Below are 14,268 nucleotides of genomic sequence, written 5' to 3'. Positions count from 1 at the left end.
TCAGACAAAGTGGGGAAAGTGGCATGAGGATGGAGAGAAGAAGGATAAAGAAGAGACATGCAAGGCTTTGCGTTTCGTGTGCTGTGAGATTCATGGCTTTTATTAGAGGCCAGGTTCCCTTGTGCACTCAGTTCCTGTGTTTCAGCCTGTGCACAGCCAGCCTCTTTGAGCGACCTGCACTCCCAGAGCTGGGTTCATGCCTGCTAAACTGCTGGTTACGAGGTGAGAGAGGGATCTTTGTGTGGAACTTCAGACACTTCAGTGGATTACACTGAAGAGGTCCAGGAAGGGAGACAAAAGGGGCTGCGAACACAGCAGGAAAATGGGGGGGGCAAATCGGGGAAGCATTGCAGTAAACCAGGTCCAAAATGGTATAAGAGAGGGGAGAACATTCTCGAGTGAGTACATATAAGAAAAATACAGTAGTTGAACTGGGTGATACCAACAAAATGGGCTGCATCACCATGAGCCTGCAAATGCCCATGGACGAGACCATTGAATTCAGAGTGATGTCTCTCTTTTACCTTGGTCACTTTGCCCAGAGGTATTACAGCTTCAATGGTCGGCCCCTCGGCCCCCAGATTTCCCCCTTTTTGTTGCCTATAAAGAAGGCTTCAGCCATAGAGTTTTACAGGCATTTAGCATAATGGATAAAATAACTAATACAATGCAAACAATAAACCAAGTCGACATAACAGTCTTAACTAAAGATGAAAGCCAGCCTTTTATCCCCCACTGTTTGCAAAGTTGAGTGAACCAGTGGTAGTTGCCTTCCATCTTGATCTTCTTTCCTTGATCTTTTAGCAGCTGGATGCCCTGGTATACTGACTCCCTATGTGACAACAGGTAGAAAAACCACATGACTTCAAGTTCCTGATAGGCATGGCCATGGCCATGAAATTGTGGCTTGTCTGAGGAAGCACCCAGCTGAAGGCATGTGGCTCAGTGAGGAGCATTCTGATTCCTGTTCAGTTGCAACCAATGGCAGCATCCTCTGACTTTAGCTGATTTATTATCTGGAGGCTTGGGTGTCCTAAAAGTAAACAGATAATGTGAGTAGAATATGAAACGTAAGTTCAGGTCCCACTAAACTTTATCTTCTGTAAGGCAAGGGTGTGAACAAAGCTTATTAGAAGAAGCATATATCAATGCTTAAATATAGTTTTTACAAATGTTAAGTCATATATCCTGGTTAATGATGTCTGAACCATCTTGGTCTTGGTGTGTATGGTCAACGCTGCTTAGGAGATCTTCTTCTGTCCTTCTCCTTCTTCGTTTCCAGGCTGCTGCTGTCCCTCTTAGGCTTTCATTCTGTTTTTCTGATGGTGGCTCTGGTGTTTGCCTTACCATTCCCAGAAAGAGTTTTTATGTATTTTTCTGGGATCCGTCTTAGGAGTGTTGCTGTAGAGACAAGGGCAACTTCTCTTTCCCAAGAAATTAATGGAAAAGGGCCCATAAATTTTTTACATTCAGGGTCTTTGCTCAACACAGGTGGCTTTTCTTTTAATTGAGCTGCAGTTGAATTAGTAAAATGCCTGATGATGGGGGGAGTTGTCTCCATAAATGAGTTGTTCAAAAAGTTGAATACGTAAAAGGCCTTGGCCAGTCTCTCAATGGAAGATAATATCTGGACTCCCCAGCTCAGCTGATCAAGGATCCTTTTGATGGATCAGTTGGCCCTCTCAGCTATGGACTGTCCTGTGGTGGAGTGTGGTATGCCTGTGACATGTTTTATACCGCAGTGGTCAGAATCTTTTTGGAATCAATGTGAAGTTTAAGCAGGAGCATTATCAGTTTTAATTTCCTGTGGAATTGCTAAGGTGGAAAAAACTAAAAAGTAATGTTTTATAGCATCATCTTTTGATTTTTCACCAGCATGGGCAGAGGCAAAAATCCCACTGGAAAAGGTTTCGATTGAGACGTGGATGTACTTTAGTCTGTCCAAAGGGGCTTAGTGTGTGATGTCTGATTGCCAGATGTGGAGACTCTCTAGTCCTCTTGGACTGACTCCAGCTCTGACAGAAGCAAGGCCATGTTCCTGACAATTTGGGCAGGTGCCTACAATGGATCTTGCCGGGTCTGGGGTAATTTTGAACATCCTGAGCAGCGCAGGAATGTTTTGATGGTAGAATAGGTGGCTGATCAAGTCTTTGTAAAAATGATCTAAGGCATATTGCAATGGTTCAGATGTTTGAAGTAGGCAATTGAGGTGCTCCTGAGTGAGAAGTAAGTATATATTCAGAAGGTCTGTTCCTGCAAGGGAGCACAGAAGCTCTCTAGGTTTCCTGATTAGTTGTGCAATAATTTTCTGTGGGGTTGTCATCACTTTAGTAGGTTGGTGTCATCTGAAAACACATTCAATTATTATCAGGGGATCTCAGATAGTTGAGTCCCACTGAAACAATAATGTATGGAATTTTGGACTTACACCAAGGATTGCCAGGGAGAAAGGAAAATTAGGGTGGTATCTGTGTGCCTGTTTAGTTTGAATCACCCATAATACCTTTTGTACAGCTGCTTCGGCCTACGGTGTCAGTGATTGCAGGGAATCGAGTCCTTCACGGCCTTTAAGGAGGAGCAGGAACAGTGGCCTGAGATCTTCTGTGGAGATTCCCAGCAGTGAACTGACCAAACTGATGCTTCCACAGAGTTGGTGGAGTTCTTGCAGAGTCTTTGGGTTGTCCTTGATGTGCAGTGTTTAGCCTGTGATGGTTCTCTCTGTGCTTTTTAGGCCAAGCTGCTTCCAGGGGGGTATCTTTTGGACTTTATCTGCTGCAATCTCAAAACCTTTCTGCTGTACCGCAGTGATGACATCTTGTACTGCAACATCCAAAATTATTTGAGCTTCTGCACAAACTAATTTGTGGTTGATGTAATGAAAAGTGATAGCATTAGGATGTCTTTTTTGGCTGGACGAGAGAATTTGGGCTGCAAGGCATTGACATGTAGTTCGGCTCTTCTCCATTTGTTGAGGCAATGCAGTCCATGGGTACCTCTGTAATGGTGCTTGTCCATTTGGGGATGGAAAAGGCAAACAATGGGCTTTCATTGGGGTGCAAGGAGAAGTCAAAAAAGCAGTCATTTAGAGGTATAACAACCATCTGCCAAATTTGATGTATCATGGAGGCTTAGGGCAGGCTGGATTGGAGGGAACCCCTGTCCTCAATGACCTCGTTGATTTTCCTGAGGTCCTGCAGGAGCCACCTCTTGTCCTTGCCAGGCTTTTGTATGTCAAACACAGGCGCATTGCAGGGGCTAGTAGATAGTACAATGTGTCCCACAGTCAGCTGCTCCTGCACGAGGGACTTCAGGGCCTTTAACTTTCTGCCTGGGTGTGCCCTCTGATCCACCCATATGGGGTCGTTGGTCTTCCAGGTTAACTGAAGGGTGGCGCGCTGCTCGGTTGCCCCATCTAGAAATCCTGAGGTGTTGATATGATCTCTAGCCTTGTCCCCCTTTGGGACAAGAGGCCTTTCCTCAAATTGTTATTGTGCCCAGGTGATGAATGATCTTACTGTACCACTGTGCCCTCAGGAGCTTCCATGCACATGGTACCTTGACTCCAGAAGCTGGTAGTGGCTCTCCCGATGCCAATAATCACTCCAGCGGCTAGAACCAGGGGCCATTCTTTTAACCAGTCGAAGAGGGAAATTATGGTGATGTCAGCTCCTGTATCTAATAGTCCTGAATGACATCTCTTTCTCCCTTTACATGACAAAGCACACTTTAGAATGGGTCTGTTTCTGCCTGTAATCTGTGCCCACATCACCATTGGATGAGCTGGTGTGGTGTTCATGTCCCGTGGGAGGTAGGCTCTGGCTATAACAGCGCCTTTTTGGAATGAAAATGGGGGGGAATAAGCATAGAGCCTGGACAGTTATCTCATGCAAAGACGTCAAGGCGAGTATCTCAGGAAGTAGAGTGAGTGTCTCCATCCCTTCCCTGGTGTTGGTTAAAATCAAAATGTCTCTGGGCCATTCTTCAGGCCTGTATTTGCCTGTGGGAATATGGTGAGCATAAATATTGTGGATTGGAATTGAAAAGGCGCTTAGCAGCTGACTTTGGGTTCCAGGGCAGAGCTGTCTTCTGTCGAGTTTTCCGCAGTGATCGAGCTGTCCTGATGGATCTGAGAAGGTCGCTGTGCTGGTTCTCCACGATGTTGGGTAGAGTAGGGCGGAACGGCCTCACGTTTGGTGTCATTGCACGGGGCCTTTCTGTGTCTGTCTGTGGTTTCCCACAGGCTACTGGTTTTGCTGGTGTTGGAAAGCGTGTGGACGAGGGGGGCAGTGAGGACAGTGGTTGTGACACCTAGAAGGTCCCTGCTAACAGCGTGTATTTTTACGATTCTGTCAAAAATGCCTCATCTCCCCATCTCCCCAGATTTAAAGCAAGGTCCTTTTTCATGTGTATGTCAGGGAATAACTTGGGAGGCTACTAGCACCTCTACTACACCCTGACTGGTAGTCTTATGTAGGCTGGCATCATGGTGTACGGTTGCCCTAAGTGTGCATGCCTCGACCATTTTTGCAATGGTAGGTTTTGGGGTGAGGGGTAGAGAGGGTAATATGTCTTTTAAGGTGTTGGTAAGGTTTGTTTCAGCAAGGGTAGGAAGTAGTACCTTCCTGACTTTTGGATGTTCAACTTGCTTCTCTATTGCTTGTGTAAGGAGGTCAGTTAATTTTATAAGGTATTCCCAGGTCCCTGCAGAATGTCTGTGAAATATAGAGTAGGTATTGCTCCATTGGGTGTTTACATGAGAGCTGTCTTTGCAGTACTTTTATCTCTTCTAACACAGCTCAGGAAGGTGTCTTGTGTGATTTTCAGGTTTATTGAAATATTCCTCCCTGGCTAGATGGACTAGTGTTAGGTGTGCCCGCCTCCCTTCCCTAGCATAGTCTTTTAATAGTTGTTGTATTAGATTCCTTCTCACAGAACAAATTCAGTGGAGAGAGTAGGATGTGCATAAAATGGAGCAGGTCGTGAGCCCCATTACATGTGCAGCAAAGACGCAATTTAAGAAATTATTAAAATACAGTGAGTACTTCCCATGGTCTTTCGCTGCTTTATAAAGGTCTTTCATCTCCCATGTGTGACAGCTTCCCATCAGGGGTTAGCCCCACTCTGGTACTGCACCGGAGCTGCTTGTGTTTTAGCTACCAATCCCCAGCCCCCCTCTTCAGATGCCAGCTTCTCCATCCTCTGCCAAGAATCCTCAGGCTCATATTCAAGGTTGGATGAACCTTCCCTCTCCTCTCCAGAAGAGGGAACTTGTTCTTTGGCAGAGGAGCAGGGCCTTGGGGTGACTGGCCAGGCCCGGTGTTGTGGGCCTTTGGTAGCCAAGATGGCGGCCTTCCGGTTACCGCCCCTCACACTTCCGGCTCTGACAGTGTGGGATCCGCAAGGGGATGAGTTGGAGGGGGTAGGGCAGCGGGAGTAGGCAAGGAAGCGCTGGATCCCAATGCAGGGGTGGTACCTGACGCAGAGCTGGGACCCAACACAGGGGCATGACCAGATGAGAGCCCTGAGGGTGGGAGGGAGTTTGACATTGACAACCCCCTCCAGAGGAGGGACTGCATTTTGTGAGCTATCTGAGGAGGATCCAGGGAGGAGAGGTACTGGAGAATGGGTTAGGGTAGAATCCAGGCCTGTGTGATGAGTACAGACGTGGGCAGGGGGTAGAGAAGGAGGGGAGATGTCAGACAGCAGGTGGGTTGTCTGTGCTTTACAGCAGTTTCCGTCTCTCATCCTTATCTTGGTATCAGTGGGGTCAGGAATGCCAGGGGCAGAAGAGAAAGTCTGGGTTGAATATTAGAACTTGGAACCCTTCAGAAAACTCTCTAAATCATATTAAAAAGGTTGGAAAAATTTTGCAACTCTTCTCACTCCCTGAGTTTTCTAAAAATAGAGACTTTCTCTGACTCAGTCCCAGAATGCTACAAGATGAACAGAATACACAAAAATGACTGGGAACTCTTTAAAGGGCCAATGAACAAACGACTTCCAACTTCCCTTAGCAAAAGTCTTCCCCTCTAAAAAGAGAACCTCCCTAACTCGAAATTATGCATCCCTCTCATCTTTGGATAATTATGTAAAGGGTGACCCACCCAGAGGACTACAAAATCACCCAAGGATCCTGCACTGCAGGCGGGTGTCTCTCCATTCATTGCTCTGGTGGCCCAGGACGCAGATGTTTCAAAATGTCCCCTGAGCTTCAGCAGCTGAGCAAGGCCTCATCCCTCATGCTGTTGGAGGGTGCTGATGCTGCATTTAGCAAGCTTTGATAAAACTGATAAAACATTGTATTTTGAAAGCTGCCTCACTTTAATTTGTCATTTTTGTCATGAGGTATTATAGTTCCAGTAAATAGGCCTCAGGGCCTGCACAACCCTGCGTCCTCCTGAGATTTCACTGCCAGTAAGGAGTTCAGCAGTGCTGAAAGCAGAGGCCTGTCCTTTGTGTTCCCTAGGGATGGCAGTGGAAGTGCCCAGAGTACACATTCAGAGGCAACTTCAAGCCTTCTCATGCCACAACCCCAAAACTAAATGTGCAAGGTGGCTTCTTTGAATGATATTTAGCCCTTTGAAATATCTGCAGGCAGTGGTAAGGAAATGCTTTCTGAGCCTGCTGGATGGGATCGGCTGTGAGGGGCTGAGGGCTGGACTCAGCTCAGGGCTGTGTCCCACTGGGAGCAGCCGCACAGGCTCACGTGCATAGCAGGCACGGCCAGAGGCCCTGGAGATCTCACCTGCCCTGCAGCCACCTTTGTCAAGGTGCTGTAAATATCACCTGGAGCTGACTTTCCCCTTGGACCCCGTGGTGTACTCACTATGGGGAATTTCTTTCCTGAAGCCCGTGGTATTTCCCCCTGGCAGGTGTGATGGGGATGTTTAGGGAGTGTGGAGCTTTGGGGGCAGCTGCCCAGGCAGGGGCTGAGCTTAGGGCCCTGTTGGGCCCATGGCCTCCAGCAGTAGCAGCAGCAGTCCCAGGGCTCAAAGCCCCGTGCCCCCTGCCCAGCACAGGCTGCCCTGTCCGTGCAGCTGTCACCCAAGTGGGGCCCAGGGACGAGTGGCCACTGGCAGCAGCAGGAATGCGGGCAGGGTCAGGATGCCCTAGCTTGGCTTTTGTTTCTGGAACAATGCGGGCTCAGGGCAGTGCAGAGACGAGCAGGCTGGGAAGCAGAGCCCAGGGCCTTTGGAGGCACCAAGCCTTAAAGATCAGCCCCTGCAGCAGCCCAGATGCAGGTGGCCCAGTTGCCAAGGCTGTGGTGGCCTTGAGAGCAAGCAGGTGGATTTTGCATGGCTGTGGCCTGCTGGCGGCTCTGGGCCCAGGAGTGCCTGTGGCTGCAGCAGGAAGGGTGGCTGAAGGTTTGCTGGCTGCTTTGGTGGCATGGCTGCAGGGGCCAGTGCTGTGAGAGCCCCCTGTGTGAGAGCTGGTGAGAGCTGAGCTCTTGGGGACAGCGCTGTGCCCCAGGCCAGGAAGAGCAGCAGTGCCCAGGGGCAGGAGTGGTGTCAGTGGGAGCCCCTGTGCACAGGGACCCCCAGCCCCGGGGTGGCCGTGCCAGCACCCCCAGGCACCTCTAGCCCCAGGAACGTGGAAGAAGTGGATCCCAGAAGCGTGCAAAGGCTGCCTGTGCCCAAAGGAATGGCCAAGAGAAGTCAGGTTTTAAAAAGAAACAGTATTTATTTGCCGTAGAGCAGCAAATCTAGGATTTACAGAACATGTGCCATTATAACAATTGTTATAACAACAACAACAACAATGTACAGAACATATTTACATGGGATGGGAGGGGCTAACAATCTCCAAAATGTATTTACAGGAAACTTCAAACGGAGTGAACATATTTACAAGGAAATTCTAAACTTCAAACGTATTGACAAATGCATCCTATCTGTGCCATCATGTTCATGATCCCTGGAAGAAAGGAAGCAGCAGAGCTGGACTCTGCTGGCAGCATTGTGCCCAGCAGGGCTGGGAGCTGGGCCCCAGGGACTGGGCTGGGGCTGGCAGGGCTGGCGTGGCCCCAGGCAAGCGCAGGGCGGGCCGGGGCTGGTGCTTGTGGCAGCACAATCCAGGCCTCCTGTGGGCACCGTGTCCCTGAGCGGGGCCATCCAGCCCAGCCCCAGCCTGGCATCAGGGGACCCAGTGTGTGTGTGGGCAGGGCGTGGGAAGCATCTGCCTGTCTTACCTGTGGGGCTGCATCTTCATCCAAGGACCATGGGCTCCTCCTCATCCTCCTCATCAACTTCCATCGCTTCAGTGTTGTCTTCCACCTCTACTTCCATGTCCTCAACAGGGGAGGACATGGAAGTAGAGGAGGAGTCCACCTCCATCATCTCTTCCCCATTCAGCCCCAGGTCCACATCCATCGCCTCCACAGTGTCTCTCTCAGTCTGCAAGGGGCAGCACAATCTCCCAGTGGGCTTCCTGTCCCACACCATCCATTCCCACGTGGCTGCAGCCTGCCCAAGTCGGGTGCCCCCTGCCTGGCATGGCACTGTACCTCCATGGGCACAGCAGAGCACATCCTGCTGGGATTGGCGCTCCAGAGCCAGCAGCGGGAAAAGCCCAGGCAGCAGCAGCACCTCAGCGCTCAGGGTCAGAGCGCAGACTGAGCATCAACTGACCCTTGGCAGCCGGTGAAGTGTCTGCTGTGCTCGTTTCCAGGTCCTGGATGTTCCACCTGGAACCCTCTGGGAGCTGTGATGTCACTGAAATTTCAGGGCCGCTGCGCAGTGGGAGATGGGGATGGCAGAATGATTAAATCCTTGAATGGTTTGGCTTGGAAGGGACCCTCAAGATGATCTGGTTCCAAGCTGAGCAAGCTCCCAGCACAGCAGGTTGCTGTGGCCCCTGTCCCACCTGGCCTTGGACGTTGCTGGGGATGGGGCATCCACAGCCTCTGTGCACTGGTCCCTGTGTCAGGGACAAGCACCCTGAGAGTAAAGAACTTCTTCCCATCATCAAATCTCTTCCACCTCTTGCAGTTTGATCGCATTCCTCCACGTCCTGTCACTACAGTTCCTGACCATAAGTCCTCTCCCACTTCCCTGGGTCAGGCTGTTCCTGCAGGGTCACACGTGTAGATGAACCTGCAGAGAGGAGAGAGAGAAGCCAAGAAGGCAGTCAGAATAAGTGGGGAAAGTGGCATGAGGACTGAGAGAAGAAGGATAAAGAAGTGACATGCAAGGCTTTGCGTTGGGTGTGCTGTGGGATTCATGGCTTTTATTAGAGGCCAGGTTCCCTTTGTGTACTCACTTCCTGTATTTCAGCCTGCCCACAGCCAACCTCTTTGAGCGACCTGCACTCCCAGAGCTGGGAGCATGCTTAAACTGCTGGTGAACGAGCTGAGAGAGGGATCTTTGTGTGGAACTGCAAACACTTCAGTGGATTACACTGAAAAGGGTCCAGGAAGGGAGCCAAAATGGGGCTGCGCACACAGCGGGAAAATGGGGGGGGGGGGGGGGGAAATCGGCGTAGCATTGCAGCAAGCCAGGTCCAAAATGGTATAAGAGAGGGGAGAACATTCTCGAGTGAGTACATATAAGAAAAATACAGTAGTTGAACTGGGTGATACCAACAAAATGGGCTGCATCACCATGAGCCTGCAAATGCCCATGGACGAGACCATTGAATTCAGAGTGATGTCTCTCTTTTACCTTGGTCACTTTGCCCAGAGGTATTACAGCTTCAATGGTCGGCCCCTCGGCCCCCAGATTTTCCCCTTTTTGTTGCCTATAAAGAAGGCTTCAGCCATAGAGTTTTGCAGGCATTTAGCATAATGGATAAAATAACTAATACAATGCAAACAATAAACCAAGTCCACAAAACAGTCTTAACTAAAGATGAAAGCCAGCCTTTTATCCCCCACTGTTTGCAAAGTTGAGTGAACCAGTGGTAGTTGCCTTCCATCTGGATCTTCTTTCCTTGATCTTTTAGCAGCTGGATGACCTGATATACTGACTCCCTATGTGACAGCAGGTTGAAAAAACCCATGCCTTCAAATGCCTGACAGCCATTGCCATGGACAAGAAATTGTGGCTTGTCTGTGGAAGCGCCCAGCTGAAGGCATGCAGCTCAGTGAGGAGCATTCTGATTCCTGTTCAGTAGCAATCAAAGGCAGCATCCTCTGACTTTAGCTGATTTATTATCTGGAGGCTTGGGTGCCCTAAAAGTAAACAGATAAAGTGACTCGAAGATGAAACATAAGTTCAGGTCCCACTAAACTTTCTCTTCTGTAAGCAAAGGGTGTGAACAAAGCTTATTAAAAGAATCATATATCAATGCTAAAATAAAGCTTTTATAAATGTTAATTAATGTATCCTGGTTACTGTTGTCTGAGCTATCTTGGTCTTGGTGTGTGTGGTCAACGCTGCGTAGGAGATCTTCTGTTCTTCTTCTTCTTTCCCAGGCTGCTGCTCTCTCCCTTAGGCTTCCATTCTGTTCTATTGATGGTGGCTCTGGTGTTTGCCACACCGTTCACAGAAAGAGTTTTTATGTATTTTGCTGGGATCGATCTTAGGAGTGTTGCTCTAGAGACATGGGCATCCTCTCTTTCCCAAGTAATTAATGGGAAGGTGCCCATAAATTGTTTAGATTCAGGTTCTTTGGTCAACACAGGTGGCTTTTCTATTAATTGGGCTGCAGTTGAATTAGTAAACTGCCTGATGACTGGGGGAGTTGTCTCCATAAATGAGTTGTTCAAAAAGTTGAGTACATAAAAGGCCTTGGCCAGTCTCTCAATGGAAGATAATATCTGGATTACCCCTCTCAGTTGATCAAGGATCCTTTTGATGGCTCAGTTGGCCCTCTCAGCTATGGACTGCCCTGTGGTGGAGTGTGGTATGCCTGTGACATGTTTTATACCCCAGTGGTCAGAAACTTGTTGGAATCAGTGTGAGGTATAAGCAAGAGCATTATCAGTTTTAATTTCCTGTGGAATTGCTAAGGTGGAAAAAACTAAAAATTAATGTTTTATAGCATCTTCTGATTTTTCTCCAGCATGGACAGAGCCAAAAACAACACTTGTAAAGGCGTCGATTGAGTCGTGGATGTATTTTAATCTGCCCAAATGGGCTTAGTGTGTGGTGTCTGATTGCCAGATGTGGAGACTCTCTAGTCCTCTTGGATTGACTCCAGCTCTGACAGAAGCAAGGCCATGTTCCTGACAATTTGGGCAGGTGGCTGCAATGGATCTTGCTGGGTCTGGGGTAATTTTGAACATCCTGAACAGCACAGGAATGTTTTGGTGGTAGAAGAGGCGGCCGATATTTGCCTGTATAAAGACTGTCTAAGGTGTATTGCAGTGTTTCAGATGTTTGAAGTAGGCAATTGAGGTGCTCTGGAGTGACAACTAATTATATATTCAGAAGGTCTGTTCCTGTAAGGGAGCACAGATGTTCTGTAGCTTTCCTGATTAGTTCTGGAATAACTTTCTGTGGGGTTGTTATCATTTTAATAGGTTGTTGTGCTCTGAAAATGTATTCACTTTCTATGAGGGGACCTGAGATAGTTGAGTGCTCCCGAAAAAATATTTTATGGAATATTTGACTTACACCAAGCATTGCCAGGGAGAAAGGAAAATTAGGGTGGTATCTGTGTGCCTGTTTAGTTTGAATCACCCAGGAGACCTTTTGTACGGCTGCTTCGGCCTCCAGTGTCAGTGATCACGGGAAGTGAGTCCTTCTCTGCCTTTAAGGAATAGGAACAGTGGCACGAGATCTTCTGTGGTGATTCCAAGCTGTGAATGTACCCCACTGGTGGTTCCACAGAGCATTTGGAGTTCTTGCAGAGTCTTTGAGTTGTCCTTGATGTGCAGTGTTTGTGGTGTGATGGTTCTCTCTGTGCTCTTTAGCCCGAGGTACTTCCAAGCGGCTGTCTTTAGAACTTTATCTGCTGCAATCTCAAAACCTTTCAGTTGCACCACAGTGATGACATCTTGTACTGCAACGTCCAAAATGATTTGGCCTTCTGCACAAATGACTGTATCATCCATATAATGAAAAATGATAGCATTAGGATGTCTTTTCTGTCTGGGTGAGAGGTTTTGGGCTCAAAGCCATTGACAAATAGTTGAGCTACTCTTCTTTTTTTGAGGCAATGCAGTCCACTGGTACCTCTGTAAAGGTGTTTGTCAGTTTAGGGGCGGAAAAGGCAAACCAGAGGGGTGTCATTTGGATGCATGGGGGCATCAAAAAAGTATTGAATTGAATTGAATTGAGAAGGTCTCTGTGCTGGCTCCCCACTATGTTGGGGAGAGTGGGGCTGAACGGCCTCGCGTTTGGTGTCATCACGCAGGGCCTTTCTGTGTCTGTGTGGGGTTTCCCGCAGGCCACCGGTTTTGGAAAGCTTGTGGACAAGAGGGGCAGTGAGGACAGTGGTTGTGAAACCTAGAAGGTCCCTGGTAATAGCCTGTATTTTTACAATTCTGTTGAAAATGCCCCATCTCCATACACTTAAAGCCAGGTCCTTTTTCATCTGTATGTCAGGGAATAACTTGGGAGGCTACTAGCACCTCTACTACACCCTGACTGGTAGCCTTAGCTAGGCTGGCATCACAGTGTAAGGATGCCCTAAGTGTGCATGCCTCGACCATTTGTGCAGTGGTAGGCTTTGGGTTAAGGGGTAGCGAAGAGAAAATGTCTTTCAGTTGTTGTTAGCATTTCTTTCAGCAAGTTTAGTAAGGAATACCTTCCTGGCTTTTGGATATTCAACTTGTTTCTCTATTGCTTGTGGAAGGTGGTCAATAAATTTTAGAAAGGATTGCCCAGGTCCCTGCAGAATGTCTATGAAATCTAGAGTAGGTGTTTCTCCATTGGGTGCCTGCTTGAGAGCTGTCTTTGCAGCACTTTTATCTCTTCTAACAGAGCTCAGGGAAAGTCTATTGAATGAGGTTTAGTGAAATATTCCTTACTGGCTAGATGGACTAGAGTTAGGTGTGCCCACCTGTCTTCTCTAGTATAGTCTTTTAAAATTGTTTTATTAGTTTTTTCCCCATTCCTTCCCACAGAATAATTTCAGTGGGAGAAAGTAGGATGTGTATAGAATGGATCGTGAAACACCTTAACACGTGCAGTGAAGGTGGCATTTAAAAAATTATTAAAATATGGTGACCCCCTCACATGGTCTTTCGCTGCTTTACAAAGGTCTTTCATCTCCCCGTGTGTGACAGCTTCCCATCGGGGGTTAGCCCCACTCTGGTACTGCACCGGTGCTGCTTGCATTTTAGCTACCAATTCCCAGTCCCCCTCTTCAGCCGCCAGCTTCCGCATCCTCTGCCAAGAATCCTCAGGCTCATGCTGAACGTCGGATGAACCTTCCCTCTCCTCTCCAGAAGAGGGAACTTGTTCTTTGGCAGAGGAGCGGGGCCTTGGGGTGACTGGCCAGGCCCGGTGTTGTGGGCCTTTGGTAGCCAAGATGGCAGCCTTCCGGTTACCGCCCCTCACACTTCCGGCTCTGACAGTGTGGGATCCGCAAGGGGCTGAGTTGGAGGGGGTAGGGTAGCGGGAGTAGGCAAGGAAGCGCTGGATCCCAATGCAGGGGTGGTTCCTGACGCAGGGGTGGGACCCAACCCAGGGAAGACCAGATGAGAGAGCTGGGAGTGGGAGCGAGTTTGACCTTGACGACCCCCTCCAGAGGAGGGACTCCATTTTGTGAGCTATCTGAGGGGGATCCAGGGAGGAGAGGTACTGGAGAATGGGTTAGGGTAGAATCCAGGCCTGTGTGACCTGGGCAGGGGGTAGAGAAGGAGGGAAGGTGTCAGATAGCAGGTGGGTTGTCTGTGCTATACAGCAGTTCCTGTCTCTCACCCTTATCTTGGTATCAGTGGGTTCAGGAATGCCGGGGGCAGAACTCAAAATATTATTTGAGTATTAGAACATTGAACCCTTGAGAAAACTGTATAAATCATATCAAAAATTAAGTAAAATTTTGCGACTCTTATCCCTCCCTGAGTTTTCAAAAGCAAGAGTCTTTCCCGAACTGAGTCCCAAAATGCTACATGACGGATTGAATCAATAGAAATATCTTGGAGCTCCTTAAAAAGCCAATGAACAAATGACTTCAAACTTCCCTTAGTAAAAGTCTTCCACTCTGAAAGGAGAACCTCCCTAACTCCAACATATATGTCCCTCTCAACTTTGGATAATTTGTTACCCAGAGCTGCCCCTGTTGTAAAGGCTGGCCCACACACAGGGATAAAATATCACCCAAGGGTCCTGCACTGCAGGTGGCTGTCCCCCCATTCACTGCTCCGGTGGTGCTGGATGC

This window comes from Melozone crissalis, unplaced genomic scaffold (assembly GCF_028551555.1).
Source record: "Melozone crissalis strain CALT ecotype California unplaced genomic scaffold, PUWL_Pcris_2 ptg000072l_1, whole genome shotgun sequence".
Classification (NCBI taxonomy): Eukaryota; Metazoa; Chordata; class Aves; order Passeriformes; family Passerellidae; genus Melozone; species Melozone crissalis.
This window is presented reverse-complemented; position numbering follows the sequence as displayed.